Source organism: Bombina bombina, chromosome 3 (genome assembly GCF_027579735.1).
Source record: "Bombina bombina isolate aBomBom1 chromosome 3, aBomBom1.pri, whole genome shotgun sequence".
In the NCBI taxonomy this organism is placed as follows: Eukaryota; Metazoa; Chordata; class Amphibia; order Anura; family Bombinatoridae; genus Bombina; species Bombina bombina.
This window is the reverse complement of record NC_069501.1, coordinates 747,637,617-747,653,546: the sequence shown is the minus strand read 5'-3', so window position 1 is coordinate 747,653,546 and position 15,930 is coordinate 747,637,617. Positions and strand designations below refer to the sequence as shown.

Here is a 15,930-nt window from a genome sequence, read left to right as displayed (position 1 = left end):
TTTATATATATATATATATCTGCATATATCTATACCTATATATAATCTATATATATATAAAGGAAAAAGTCCTGACTAACTGACTCATCAGCGCCCAGCTCAAACCGTTTAACCTAGGAATGTGAAATTTGGAAGGTAAGGATTTTTGGAAATTACGTCCCTAAAGGGGTGAAAAGGGGGATGAATTTTTTTGTGAGGATTCCTATAGCTTACAAACTGATGATGTTACAGACGTGAAAATTGGTATTTAGATTCTCCTTGAAAAATAAAGAAACACGTGTTTTATCATTTCCCCAAAATCCCCTTAAGGGGGGTCAAAAGAGGAGGGCTGATTAATGAGGATACCTATATCTCAAAAACCGATGATGTTACAGACGTAAAGATTGGTATTTAGATTGTCCTTGAAAAATAAAGAAACACATGTTTTACCATTTCCGCAAAATGCACTTAAGGGGGGTCAAAAGAGGGGGGCGATTTATGAGGATACTTATATCTTAAAAACTGACAACATTACAAACGTGAAAATTGGTATTTAGATTCTCCTTGAAAAATAAAGAAACGTGTTTTACCATTTCCCCAAAATCCACTTAAGGGGGGTCAAAAGAGGGGGGGCTGATTTATGAGGATACCTATATCTCAAAAACCGTCAATGCTACAGACGTGAACGTTGGTATTTAGATTCTTCTTGAAAATAAAGAAACATGTTTTACCATTTCCCCAAAACCCACTTAAGGGGGGTTCAAAGAGGGGGGCTGATTTATGAGGATACCTATATATCAAAAACTGACAATGTTACAGACGTGAAAATTGGTATTTAGATTCTCCTTGGAAAAATAAGAAACACATGTTTTACCATTTCCATAAAATCGTCTTAAGGGGGGTCAAAAGACAAGGGACGATTTATGAGGATACTTATATTTTAAAAAACGACAATGTTACAGACATGAAAATTGTTATTTAGATTTTACTTGAAAAATAAAGAAACACATGTTTTACCATTTCCAAAAAAATCACTTAAGGGGGGTCAAAAAGTGGGGGCTGATTTATGAGATTACATATATCTCAAAAACCAATGATGTTACAGACGTGGAAATTGGTATTTAGATTCTCCTTGAAAAATAAAGAAACAAATGTTTGACCATTTCCCGAAATCCACTTAAGGGGGGTCAAAAGGGGGGGTCAAAAGAGGGGGTCGATTTATGAGGATACCTATATCTCAAAAACAAAAGATGTTACAGACATGAAAATTGGTATTTAGATTACGAGAAACACTGATAATTAGGTGTTAAAAAAAGGTTAAAAACTCAAGAAGTTCATGTCGGCGAGTGTGCAACCAGAACAGGCACACACGTGAGGGCAAATGTTGCTGCGAGTGGTCGGTTTTTCGCTATTTTTTACAAATCACAAAATCCTTGCGAGTGAAGCCACAGGCAACAGCTAGTCTTGTGTGTGTGTGTGTATATATATATATATATATATATATATATATATGTATTTATGAATAAATAGAACATATTCTGCTATGCGAAGAACATTGGAATGTGAAATTTTCATATTTTCATGTTGTGTTAGCACACGTTTTTTTCTCCATTGGCTTTTATGGGAAAAACGTTATCGCGTGTGGTATTGTAAGTTCAACATAACACAATCTGTCAACTTTTAAGGTGTTGGATTTTTATTTTTTGAATGCCAAAAGGGACAGTAAACCCTTTGAGATTGTTATGTAAATTACTTAATTATGCATAGTAAAACAACTTTTCAATATAATTTTAGTATTTATTATAATCCCTATTGTAATTTGTCTTAAATTTATGGATTTTCAAGTCTTAAAAAGTGAAAGAGTGCATGACAGCCTTCTCAAGCATAAGCCTGACACATATTTGTATTTAATTTGCAGTCTGTTATTTTATCATTTCTCTTGAAGCTATACAAGGGAGATTTTGTAAAAAAAACAATAGCAAAACCTTTCTTCTGCTAAGTTCAGACAAGCTGCTGTAAATAAGGAAAGTGGTGGATGGACCATTGAAAAACAATTGCAGCAAATGATGTGTTCATCTGTTCTTATAACATTCTGACTCTGCTGATACATTAATCTAGTAGAGTACTACAGTATAGGGGAAGGTTGTTGTCATATAGATATTATGTGCATCACATTCTAATGCCCTCTTAACCTGGATTTGTTTTTTTGTGTATAAATATCACTCCTGTCCTTTATTTCAAATCTAGTTCTCCAATTTAAGATTTGATAATCTAAGGTGCTCAGTTTGCAGCCCAAATTATTGAACACTTTGCAATGTGAAGCTTATTAGATGCATCATTTTATGGAATAAACAATTAATTGGTTTAAAAGCCTGAGTTGTAAGGAATAAAGAGATTGAGTAAAAATTGCACCGCTTGTTTTGTAGTTTCTATGTTTTTTTTTCCTAATGCAACTGATTATTGATAAACAAGCATGTCAGGTCTGTGATTAGATAGCATCTCCCATAAAGAAAAATAAAATTAAAGTATTTTTTATATTTTTAAAAACAATTCTCTAGCTGTCTCAGCGACAAGTGAACATATTGGGGTCTAACTATCAAGCTCCGAATGGAGCTTGAAGGCCCGTGTTTCTGGCGAGTCTTCAGACTCGCCAGAAACACAAGCTATGGAGCAGCGGTCTAAAGACCACTTCTCCATAACCCTGTCCGCCTGCTCTGAGCAAGCGGACAGACATCGAGTACGATCGGGTTGATTGACACCCCCTGCTGGCGGCCCATTGACATATTGCTCTCTGCATTCAGCGATGTCTTGCGGCCTTGATCTGCACTGTCGGATCAGGTCGCAAGACATTTGATAATTCGGCCCCATTATCACTATAACTTTTAAAAAAAGAACAGTTAATAAATGAAACACCATTTTTGTTAACTGCCCAAGCACTAACTACAAGCTAAATAAAATAGCCTATAACAATTTATTTTAATTTAGTAAATAATAGTTGTAAAAACTGCATCCACTGATTCAAGACTAGATTTAAAGTAACCTTTGAAGAAAAATCTTAAGAAACACATCATGTAACAAAGGTATGGTCTGGGGAATGAATACTGATATTTCTAATTTATTGTGGGCAGGAAGCTGTCCAACTGAAAACAAAATAAATGTGTTTTTTCACTGTGGCTTTGTTTTCACACCAACCTTTCATTTATTTCAAGGGAAGAAGGAAAATTGATTCAACTATTTACTTTTAATGCCCAGTTGGAAATAAAAAAAAAGTACTCTAGAAAGAAAATTGCATGCACAGTAAAGTTTGATTCATTCATGGGTAATAAAAACCACACTCTTTTAATGTACCGTATGTAGATTTATTTGCTTTTCTTTAGGATGCACAATGCATCTATTAATTTCTGGACTTATTTTATCTACAATATATTTTCTATCTTTTATTTAACGTATCTGGTAAATTTAAATTACAGTTAAATACATTAAATGTCATATTACTACTAACTATTACTACAATACAAGATAAAGTGGCCATTTTGCATTTAAAGAGTACTTAGAGAGGAATAAAATATCAATACACATTTAAAAAGCTTTTGCTTTAAAGGTAAAAGTATAGATGGTAATCCATAAATACCTTCCCTATGCTCCTCTAAAGAAAACATTGAACGAAGCTTTTGATCCTTAAATGATCATCCGAGTAATAAAAATAAATACTGAAAACACACATTTATGAAATGTGCCAAAATATAATACTGGATCAAATTTCACGAAAGCCAAAGGACAACTGCTTCAATCTATTGTTAAATGCTAACTTTGGATGGATGCAGAGTGAAAACCGTTGAGTTATTGCTCTCAAAGTAGTACTTCAAACAATGTTCTTTTTTTATGGACTGCAAAGGTTTAATCACAAATACAACTGTAATGAAAATAACAATATCATTGTTATTGACTACTAGAGCTTGATTCAGAAAAACAAATAAAATGTCTACCAACAAACATTACTGCCATAATTCACTTAAGCCATAAATCGATAGAGGCCTATTTATCAAATGTCTGTCGGACCTGATCCGACAGTGCGGATCAGGTCCGACAGATATCACTGAATGCGGAGAGCAATACACTCTCCGTATTCAGCATTCCACCAGCAGTTCTTGTGAGCTGCTGGTGCAATGCCGCCCCTTGCAGACTCGCGGCCAATGGGCCACCAGCAAGGAGGTGTCAATCAACCTGATCATACTCGATCGGGTTGAATTGTGGCGATCTCTGTCTGCCTCATCAGAGCAGGCGGACAGGGTTATGGAGCAGGTGTCATAACTTCATAACTGCTGTTTCTGGCGAGTCTGAAGACTCGCCAGAAACACAGGCCCACAAGTTCCATACGGAGCTTGATAAATGGGCCTCAATGTCTTGTGATAATGGTAATTGTTAGTACTTCATCTACGGATATGCACTGTTTAACCTCAACTTAGTTTTTTCCCTCTTCACTAGAAAGAGAAAAGATATCTGACAATAAGAATAATAACCTCATCCAAAAAAGAGTCCAGCCTTAAAATGTCAAAAATTATCAGCCAATAAGAATTTTCCTACCTTAATTCCGATTGGCTGATAGAATCCTATCAGCCAATCGGAATTCGAGGGACGCCATCTTGGATGACGTCCCTTAAAGGAACCGTCATTCTTCAGTTGGACGTCGGAGGAAGAAGATTGATCCGCGCTGGAGGTCTTCACGATGGAGCCGTTCCTCATCGGATGAAGATAGAAGATGCCGCTTGGATCAAGATGGTTGCCGGTCTGGATCGCCTCTTCTTCCCGGATAGGATGAAGACTTTGGAGCCTCTTCTGGACCTCTTCAGCCGCAGGATTATGGATCGCCAGCCCCCGCTTGGGTTGGATGAAGATTTTGGAGCCAGGACTGATCGGTGATACCCGGCGAGGTGAAGATAAGGTAGGAAGATCTTCAGGGGCTTAGTGTTAGGTTTATTTAAGGGGGGTTTGGGTTAGATTAGGGGTATGTGGGTGGTGGGTTGTAATGTTGGGGGGGTATTGTATGTTTTTTTTTACAGGCAAAAGAGCTGAATTCTTTGGGGCATGCCCCACAAAAGGTCCTTTTAAGGGCTGGTAAGGTAAAAGAGCTTTGAACTTTTTTAATTTAGAATAGGGTAGGGCATTTTTTATTTTGGGGGGCTTTGTTATTTTATTAGGGGCTTAGAGTAGGTGTAATTAGTTTAAAATTGTTGAAATATTTTTCTGATGTTTGTAAATATTTTTTTTTTTTGTAACTTAGTTCTTTTTTATTTTTTGCACTTTAGTTAGTTTATTTCATTGTATTTATTTGTAGATATTGTATTTAATTAATTTATTGATAGTGTAGTGTTAGGTTTAATTGTAGGTAATTGGAGGTATTTTATTTAATTTATTTATTGATAGTGTAGTGTTAGGTTTAATTGTAACTTACATGAAGAGAAGGCGGCAGGCACTACTAGACAGACCCACAAGCGTAAGAGTAAAAAAACAAAGTCTTTATTGAAGGCACTTGGCCATGTTAAAAAGGCAGACTGACAGGCAGGGGAAACAGAACAAACAAGGTCTTACGCATTTCGCGCCCCCTAGTGGCGCTTACTCATAGACTGTTGTCTATGTTACAACCTTAACAATTTATAGGCTAAGCGGAAAAAAGGTTAACCCCTCAGCAGCCAAATAAAAACAGTTTAAAAACATAGATAGTTCTGGGTAGATACAGGACAATTGTAATTAATAGTTAATAAACAAAATTACAAAGAACACAGTCATTAAATATAAGAGCCAGTAATGGAGCTACTTAATGCATCAAAATACAAAATTCAAAACAGACAATTATGAAGTTGAGAAAAGATGTATTCTTTAAGATAAGATAAGAGTGTAGTGTTAGGTTTAATTGTAGATAATTGTAGATATTGTATTTAAATAATTTATTGATAGTGTAGTGTTAGGTTTAATTGTAACTTAGGTTAGGATTTATTTTACAGGTAATTTTGTAATTATTTTAACTATTTTAGCTATTAAATAGTTCTTAACTATTTAATAGCTATTGTACCTGGTTAAAATAAATACAAAGTTACCTGTAAAATAAATATAAATCCTAAAATAGCTATAATATAATTATAATTGATATTGTAGCTATATTAGGGTTTATTTTACAGGTAAGTATTTAGCTTTAAATAGGAATAATTTATTTAATAAGAGTTAATTTATTTCGTTAGATTTAAATTATATTTAACTTAGGGGGGTGTTAGTGTTAGGGTTAGACTTAGCTTTAGGGGTTAATCCATTTATTACAGTAGCGGCGAGATACGGTCGGCAGATTAGGGGTTAATAATAATATGCAGGGGTCAGCGATAGCGGGGGCGGCAGATTAGGGGTTAATAAATATAATATGGGGTCGGCGGTGTTAGGGGCAGCAGATTAGGGGTACATAGGGATAACGTAGTTGGCGGCAGTGTAGGGAGCGGAAGATTAGGGGTTAAAAAATTTAAATATAGTGGCGGCGATGTGGGGGGACCTCGGTTTAGGGGTACATAGGTAGTTTATGGGTGTTAGTGTACTTTAGAGCACAGTAGTTAAGAGCTTTATAAACCGGCGTTAGCCCAGAAAGCTCTTAACTACGGACTTTTTTCTGCGGCTGGAGTTTTGTCATTAGATTTCTAACGCTCACTTCAGCCATGACTCTAAATACCGGCGTTAGAAAGATCCCATTGAAAAGATAGGATACGCAATTGACGTAAGGGGATCTGCGGTATGGAAAAGTCGCGACTGGAAAGTGAGCGTTAGACCCTTTCCTGACTGACTCTAAATACCGGCAATAGCCCAAAACCAGCGTTAGGAGCCTCTAACGCTGGTTTTGACGGCTACCGCCCAACTCTAAATCTAGGCCTAATTGTTTCCACTTGGCACATAGATCAAAATGTCTGATTGATCTTAGGAAAAGGGAAAACTTGTAAGTGTCAATACCAAATGACAGTTAAAGGACCACTAAGCACAGTAAATAGCATAATCAGTGAATGCATAATAAAAAGACAATGCAAAAGCACTTAGTTTTAATTTCAAATGTGCAGTATATTTCTTTTTGACAAGTTTTAAAGTTAGTTTTATTTTCTCTCCCACTGTATCATGTGAAAGCCAACAGCCAATCACAAAATGCATATATGTATATACTTTGAATTCTTGCACATGCTCAGTAGAAGCTAGTGCCTCATAAAGTGTGTAAATTAAAAGACTGTACACATTTAGATAATGGAAGTGAACTGTAAAGATGATTAAAATTGTGTGCTCTATCTGAATCATGAAAGTTTGACTTTAGTGTCCACTAATGGCAGGGAATTCTCTAACTTTCTCATATAATCAAATATTTAGGTCTATACTTTTAAGAAAGATACCACTAAAGACATACATTGTATCTTGATAGTGGTCAACAATTCCATTTCTAAGCTTTTATTTTTAAAGCTTATAGTTGTATAAAGCTTCATTTCACATTAAGTATCAGATATAAAATTGTAATACATGTTTTGTATCATGGATCAATTGTAATCCTAATTGTCATGATACACCCATGAGGAGTAGTTAATACCTGGATTAGTTACACAGAAGAGGTTGTATTGTGAACTCAGCATTGCCAGGCTAATCTGAAATGTTCTTTCTTTGTATAACATCTGTGTGTGTTAAGGAATGCAGTGGTCTTAAGAAAACCTTTTCTCTTGTACCATGGTTTGCCTTGGAATTTAGTTAATAATAAATTAACACAAGGGTGGTGGTCTTGACAAGACAAAGGCAGACTGAGTTATAATTGAATGCAAAAGAAAACTTAGTCAGAACTTGTCTCGTACAAGAAGCAGTGACATCAAGTGAGTATCTCCACTTATCTACAGGAACTTGGTAATCTACTTAAAGTTTAGATATTGTGTTCATTTTATGTCCCATTTTATTTTAAATAACTGTATTTTTGCATATCTTGTTATTTTGTATGTTTTTGTAATTTGGCACTGTGTAACATGTATTTGTCTTTTGTTATTAAGCATATAGAAAATCTAACACTATCTTTGGGCTCTAATATCTGAATTCACACTCTGAAGAGACAAGGGTAAAGGCACAATACCTAACTGTTAATTTTGTGAGTTATTGGGGTTCCAAGACACCCTTATTCAAAATTCTTGGTGGTGGCAACATTTGTTACTCTGGGGTGGTGTGGGCAGGATTTGGGGGTTAATTTGGTGTTTCTTTAGGTCCTTTGTAGACATAAAGGTAAGGGAAGCCCAGTGGCTGAGTACTATTAACCCCTTCATGCCCACACTCTCCCCATAGTGATGGCTGGGTGGATAGGCTAAGTCATCACAAACTACATTGTATTTTGCTTTTATAAATGTCAGTGGTATTTCCTGTAAAGTTAATGTTTTCACTTTTACATTTTTTAGATTTGCAAAATAAACTGGGTATTAAATGTAGTATTTAAAGGGAGTGTAATGTAAAGATAGGATTCCCTCTTCAAGACAAATATATGCACTAGCACACACACACACTACAGTAAGCTCAGTAATTGCTTAATATATTTATTAAGCACACAGTGTATATTCTCACAGTTAAATCAACTATTATGTGGTTTGTGGTTCTCTCATACCAATAATGTCTGAAGTATAAACTCATGGATACCTTAAATGGAACATGAATTTACTAACACAGACACTATTTTACACATTAACTGTCACATGCACTTGCTGATATACACACACAATTATTCAATTTCTACCTTTTTGCACACTAATTAAAAACATGTTTACCCTGAAAAAGTGGTCTATAAAACATATACTTCAGCAGTGATGGCTATTTGTTGGCACTATTTTTCTCTGCCTGAAATTCGGTTGCCTAGAAAATAGGGGATATAAAATGAACAAAGCAAAATCCCATAGCGGGCGCTTCCCTACTCAAATACCTATAACCAGAATAATTAATACAAGCAACAAAATATATACCCTAAATCCAATAAATGGATACCATAAAAAAAAATTAAACAGATTTTCACAATAAAAAATAATACAAAATTATGATGAATAAAAATGAAAAGTCTTTATAATAAAGAATGATAATACGTCCTTGTAATCCAAGAAGCTGGCAGCACTGTGTCATAGGAATGGTCAGTCCCTGAAGATAGTTGATCTGAAAAAAGAAAGAACACAGAGGCGCCAATATGGCCTAGTAACTTCTGTATAAAGGGTTATTCAGTATGGTACAAGATGGTACTCACAAAAGAGAAGCACCCAATGGTGCAGATGGAACAGACTAGATCAATAGCAGTAACCAGCTCACTGTGTGCCAGCATACAAGCATTCAATCAAATAGTCAGCAGGCAAGGCATCTCACATCATCTGTTTGCTCAATGCCAACAAGCGGCTGACAGTGGGAGGTGACGTTTTGTCGTCATACCTCTTGCAAGCCCATATAGTCACTTTGGATAGGATAGGAACATACACACCTTCGTGACATACCTGTTAAGCTACTAGGAGCCATAAATGCTTGACATACATAACCCCTTAGAGTGGATCAAAAAGGTTTTAGACGCTCTATATCTCAAATTGGTATGTTTGCGTATCAATTTATATTTTATGGGATTCACTCGTTAATTCAGATATCTGTAGTTACCCTTTTATATATATATATATATATATATATATATATATATATATATATATATATATATATACAGTATATATAGACCCAGTTGTTCATTGTTCTACTTAAAAAGTTTGGCATTTTTACAGAGGGAGCTCCTCTGATGCACTACACTTATTTAAATATATTAGTATATATATTGCGCCAAGCACATATTTCTTTTTCACCATATTGTAGTGATTTTTACCATGGGATTTAAGAATGGCATTAGTTACACACCACAGACAGATTAATGCATTGCCTGTGTTTATATGAGACAGGGTGATCTTATCATTATGGTGATAATTTTAGTAAAATTAACTCGCAGCTGAGCAGAGGTCTGATGCTGTCAGATGCTGTTCTTCTATCAATGGATATTTGCACACAGACCATTGGAGGATTAGGGGGTGGGTTTGTACCTATTAACCTATTGTAGGACCAGGAAGGTTTTAAATAGCAAGTGTATCAATGTTTAATTATTATCATTGTATAGCCTGAGGAAACAGCCTTTGAAGGGCTGAGAAACACATTGCTGTGTTTTTAATAAAATGATATGTTTTATGATACACTTGCTGTCATCTGGGATTTATCTGGACCCTTATATCGTATGATGCTGAGAGGATCCTGTCAAACGCCTAAGCATTGTCTACTGGGCGACTGAGAGGTCCCAGCTTGTCTTTACTGCACCTGGAGGTTTGCTACATATTGTAAGTGCAATCACTAAGTGTTATTGTATTGCCTATTCCCACTGTACTAGGCTATGGTAGCTATTGTTTATCACTGACCGGTATAAATGCCTTGCCTGCTGACTATTTGATCGAGTGCTTGTATGCTGGCACACAGTGAGCTGGGCCACTGCTATTGATCTAGTCTGTTCCATCTGCATCATTGGGTGCTTCTCTTTTGTGAGTACCATCTTGTACCATACTGAATAACCCTTTATACAGATGTTACTAGGACATATTGGAGCCTCTGTGTTCTTTCTTTCTTTCTTTCTTTCTTTCTTTCTTTCTTTCTTTCTTCCTTCTTCTTTTTTTTAAATTTGGTTGCCACCTGGTCAAAACTTTACTGGCACAGCTGGTATTGTGTAAATCAGTGCTTGATTATCCTACATGCCAGAGCAACATAAATATCAAAAACAGGCCCTGGAAGGCCTTATTGCATACACATTTGAAGATTTTGTGAAAGATAAAATCAATTGACAGTCCACAGTATTTTCACTGGAATATTTTGTATTAAATAGTGTATTTTAAGGTCAAAATGTTTTTATTTGTGTATTTAATAGCCATGAATTGTCTGGGGCCCTTAAAGTGAGGGTAAATTAACTAGCTTATAAATGTACCTGTAGAACCTATGTGGCATTCCAATGTAAAGACTAATACATTTTAAATTGCTGACTTTATATAAATAAAAATAACTTTTATTATATTACTATTTAGTGATATTCCTATTGCCCCCTTCCATCCCCTTTTCTGAAGTGTAGAGAATGGTCCCACCCGCTCTCTACATAGTAGTCAATACCTTGTAATAAACCAGCTAGCATTTCATATTCTGTACTTTTGGTATATTTAGTTGATATAGGCCAGTTGTGCCAAAAAGGAAGATTGAGATCTAGCAGCATATCTAAAAGTGTTGACCAGTAGATGAAAAGACTGTTGTATGGTTTCCCATTTCCTCATCAGTGAGTAGCGATAGAATGGAGTTAAGTAATATAAATGTAAAAATGTATTAAACAAAAGTAAATTCTGGGCCACCACTGTAGCTTCAATTTAAAAAGTGTAATTCAGCAAAATAATATTAGTCCATGAGTTTAACAAAGATCATTTTTGAGTGCAAGCTCAGAGTTTCTTATGCCTAGCACAGGTATAAGTCAATCCAACTGCCAAAATAAACAAACATTTCACTGATGCAGGGGCACCTGGTATAGGCTTCCAATAAGGCTGATTCTATTGTAATATAATATAGTAACATTGTAGATGAGGTTGAAAGAAGACAGGAGTCCTTTTACCTATAAAGAGACTACCTGATTTACATTAAAGAAGCTGACAATTGAACTTACAGTAATCAATTAAAAAGCTAACCCATTTAACACAAGCAATCATATAGTTAGATTCTGTTTTTAGCCATAAATATTTCTAAGCCATTTTTAAATGTTTCTAAGGTATTTGCAGTCACTACCTACTTAGGCAAGATGTTCCACAATTTGATTGCTCTTACCGTGAAAAAAAAGTTTTTATTGCTGGAGATTACATTTCCTTTTCTCTATCCTTAAACTGTGACCTAGTGTCTCAAACAACTGCCTTGGAATAAACAGCTCTACTGTCATCTCTGTATATGGGCCTTGGATATATATATTTATATAAAGTAACCATCTCACCCCTGAAGCATTTTTTTTCTAGAATAAATAGGCAGAATTTAGCTACACTCTCTTCAAAGAGTATGATATGAAATACAATAGAACAAACTGCATAGTAAGGAAGGATGACATTAATCACATCAAATACAACACAACTAGTTTCATGAAAAAAATAACACCAAGAGCTATAATATGCTCTATCAATATAAGTGGCTCAGAAACCATTCTCAAATTAAACCATGTCTAGGGAGCACTATTGGACCCTTGAAGTAATTAAATTAATAAAAACAGAATACAAGCTGCATTCTGATAAAATAATGAAGAAAGAGGGAGATCTAGGGGCCACTTTAGGGCCCATAAATGCAGTAAAACATACTTGAAATGGAACTATTATGATGATGACACAAACCAGATAAAGATACACTCATGGACCTTAAAATAAATGTTGTAACTCAGTGAGATTAGTTTTAATTATTACAGGTGAATAAACACAATATATCTGTAGCTATAGACATATCAGTCAAAACTAAGCACAAAATACTAGGTATCTAACAGAAAATAAAAATACAGATTCATGTATACAGGGAGTGCAGAATTATTAGGCAAGTTGTATTTTTGAGGATTAATTTTATTATTGAACAACAACCATGTTCTCAATGAACCCAAAAAAACTCATTAATATCAAAGCTGAATAGTTTTGGAAGTAGTTTTTAGTTTGTTTATAGTTATAGCTATTTTAGGGGGATATCTGTGTGTGCAGGTGACTATTACTGTGCATAATTATTAGGCAACTTAACAAAAAACAAATATATACCCATTTCAATTATTTATTTTTACCAGTGAAACCAATATAACATCTCAACATTCACAAATATACATTTCTGACATTCAAAAACAAAACAAAAACAAATCAGTGACCAATATAGCCACCTTTCTTTGCAAGGACACTCAAAAGACTGCCATCCATGGATTCTGTCAGTGTTTTGATCTGTTCACCATCAACATTGCGTGCAGCAGCAACCACAGCCTCCCAGACACTGTTCAGAGAGGTGTACTGTTTTCCCTCCTTGTAAATCTCACATTTGATGATGAACCACAGGTTCTCAATGGGGTTCAGATCAGGTGAACAAGGAGGCCATGTCATTAGATTTTCTTCTTTTATACCCTTTCTTGCCAGCCACGTTGTGGAGTACTTGGACGCGTGTGATGGAGCATTGTCCTGCATGAAAATCATGTTTTTCTTGAAGGATGCAGACTTCTTCCTGTACCACTGCTTGAAGAAGGTGTCTTCCAGAAACTGGCAGTAGGACTGGGAGTTGAGCTTGACTCCATCCTCAACCCTAAAAGGCCCCACAAGCTCATCTTTGATGATACCAGCCCAAACCAGTACTCCACCTCCACCTTGCTGGCGTCTGAGTCGGACTGGAGCTCTCTGCCCTTTACCAATCCAGCCACGGGCCCATCCATCTGGCCCATCAAGACTCACTCTCATTTCATCAGTCCATAAAACCTTAGAAAAATCAGTCTTGAGATATTTCTTGGCCCAGTCTTGACGTTTCAGCTTGTGTGTCTTGTTCAGTGGTGGTCGTCTTTCAGCCTTTCTTACCTTGGCCATGTCTCTGAGTATTGCACACCTTGTGCTTTTGGGCACTCCAGTGATGTTGCAGCTCTGAAATATGGCCAAACTGGTGGCAAGTGGCATCTTGGCAGCTGCACGCTTGACTTTTCTCAGTTCATGGGCAGTTATTTTGCGCCTTGGTTTTTCCACACGCTTCTTGCGACCCTGTTGACTATTTTGAATGAAATGCTTGATTGTTCGATGATCACGCTTCAGAAGATTTGCAATTTTAAGAGTGCTGCATCCCTCTGCAAGATATCTCACTATTTTTTACTTTTTTTTTGAGCCTGTCAAGTCCTTCTTTTGACCCATTTTGCCAAAGGAAAGGAAGTTGCCTAATAATTATGCACACCTGATATAGGACCACACCCCTTCTCATTACAGAGATGCACATCACCTAATATGCTTAATTGGTAGTAGGCTTTCGAGCCTATACAGCTTGGAGTAAGACAACATGCATAAAGAGGATGATGTGGTCAAAATACTCATTTGCCTAATAATTCTGCACTCCCTGTATATAAAACTGCTGCCATCAGTTATAAAATATACGCCACAGGCAGCCAGCAACTGCTCTGTTATTCATATAGGCAGTTAAGAGATAATGATTAGCTCCTGGTGTTAAGGATGTTTCTGTAGGGTGCATTTTTATAGCGTAAAGAATGATACTCAAATTAGACAGGATACTGGACATGCTATATAGATGGGTTGAATAAATATCAGGGAAATATACATATAGAAGGGTAATGCAAATAGCATATACTTAGTCATACTTACTACAAAACGTAATTAGGACGGAGTTAACTTTCTAGCAGTCACCCAGTAAATAAAAAAAACTTACAATAATACAGTATACATTTATACACAAATATTGAAAAATTCTCATATAACTACAGGTAGATAGTTCTATAGTTAAGACAACAGGTTATACTGTTTATTATAGATAGCAACAGAAAACTTAACCAGACATTGCCTTCGTTAGGAAAAATGCAAAGGACATATCTCTGTAGTATAACTTAGATTACAATAGATCCAAAAAGGTCATAATATAGGATGGGAATTATGAGTCAAGCAAATGATAAAGTTTATCCGACTTCTATTTTCCCATGAAATAGATATGCTGGAGTTCTCCCCTCAAGAGCAGTCAGATCCCTTACTTCTGTGAGATGAATACTTCTGATTCCATTTGGATTTTGAAGGCACTAGGAGATGGCAATATTAAATAGATAGTGGTTGCAATACACCCATGTATTCCAGCTAGTTAATTCAGCTAGAGTCATAGGGGCTGAATTATCAAGCTCCGAATGGAACTTGATGCCCCTTGTTTATTGAAACAGAAGTTATGAAGCAGCGGTGTAAAGACTGCTGCTCTATAACTTGTCTGCCTGCTCTGAGGCGGTGGACAGAAAGCAACCCGATCAAATACAATCACGTTGATTGACACCCTCTGCTAGCGGCCAATTGGCCGCAAATCTGCAGGGGGTGGCATTGCACAAGCAGTTCACAAGAACTATCGATGTGCAGTGGACATGATACGCTACATCGTATCATGTCCTCTGCTAGCACTTTGATAAATATGCCCCATAGTGAAACTAGGGGAAACCAACTTCAATAAGAGAAGAAGTCTTCTGATGCCGATCACTGCTGCTCTGTTAGGCTTTTCTCCTAACTTTTTATAATTCTGCAATGTCTGTTTTTAAATGAGTCCCCAGAACTGTGCTTGATACTCAAGGTAAGCTCTTTTCATTGATTTATATAGCTACAGAATTATGCCTTCTTCCCTTGCATCTATGCCTCATTTAATACATGCTAGTAATTTATTTGCCTTAGAAGATGCTGCCTTGCATTGCACTCGCATTTACAGCTTGTTATCTATGAGTATGCTAAAACCCTTTTCCTCTTCTGTTTTGAATAAGTCTACACCCATTTAAATAATATGTAGCCTGCATATATTTTCATCTAAAATGTAGAACCTTACATTTACCAATATTAAATCTAAATTGTTATTAACCAGCCCACAATTTTTGTAAATCCCCTTGCAAAGCATTTACATCCTGCATTGACCTAATCACCTTACACTGCTTTGTATCATCTACAAAAATAGAGATGTTGCTAATTAATCCTTCCTCCAAGTCAATTATAAAAAATATTAAAAAATAACAGACCCAGCACTGATCCTGGGGACCAATGTCCAATATGAGTATGATCCCTTTTCTACAACAAGTTGCTCCCTGTCTTTTATCCAGTTATTTATCCCTGAGCTAACATTATCAGCTGTTTCAATCCCCTTAATTTTGTAGAATAATCT

General features: G+C 36.0%; 1 protein-coding gene across 1 annotated transcript in view; it reads right to left on the bottom strand.

Annotated features, from left to right (window-relative positions):
• The window catches only part of CFAP47 (cilia and flagella associated protein 47), an 801,982-nt gene that overhangs the window by 433,895 nt on the left and 352,157 nt on the right, over window positions 1–15,930 (bottom strand). The gene's annotated exons all lie outside the window — the stretch shown is intronic.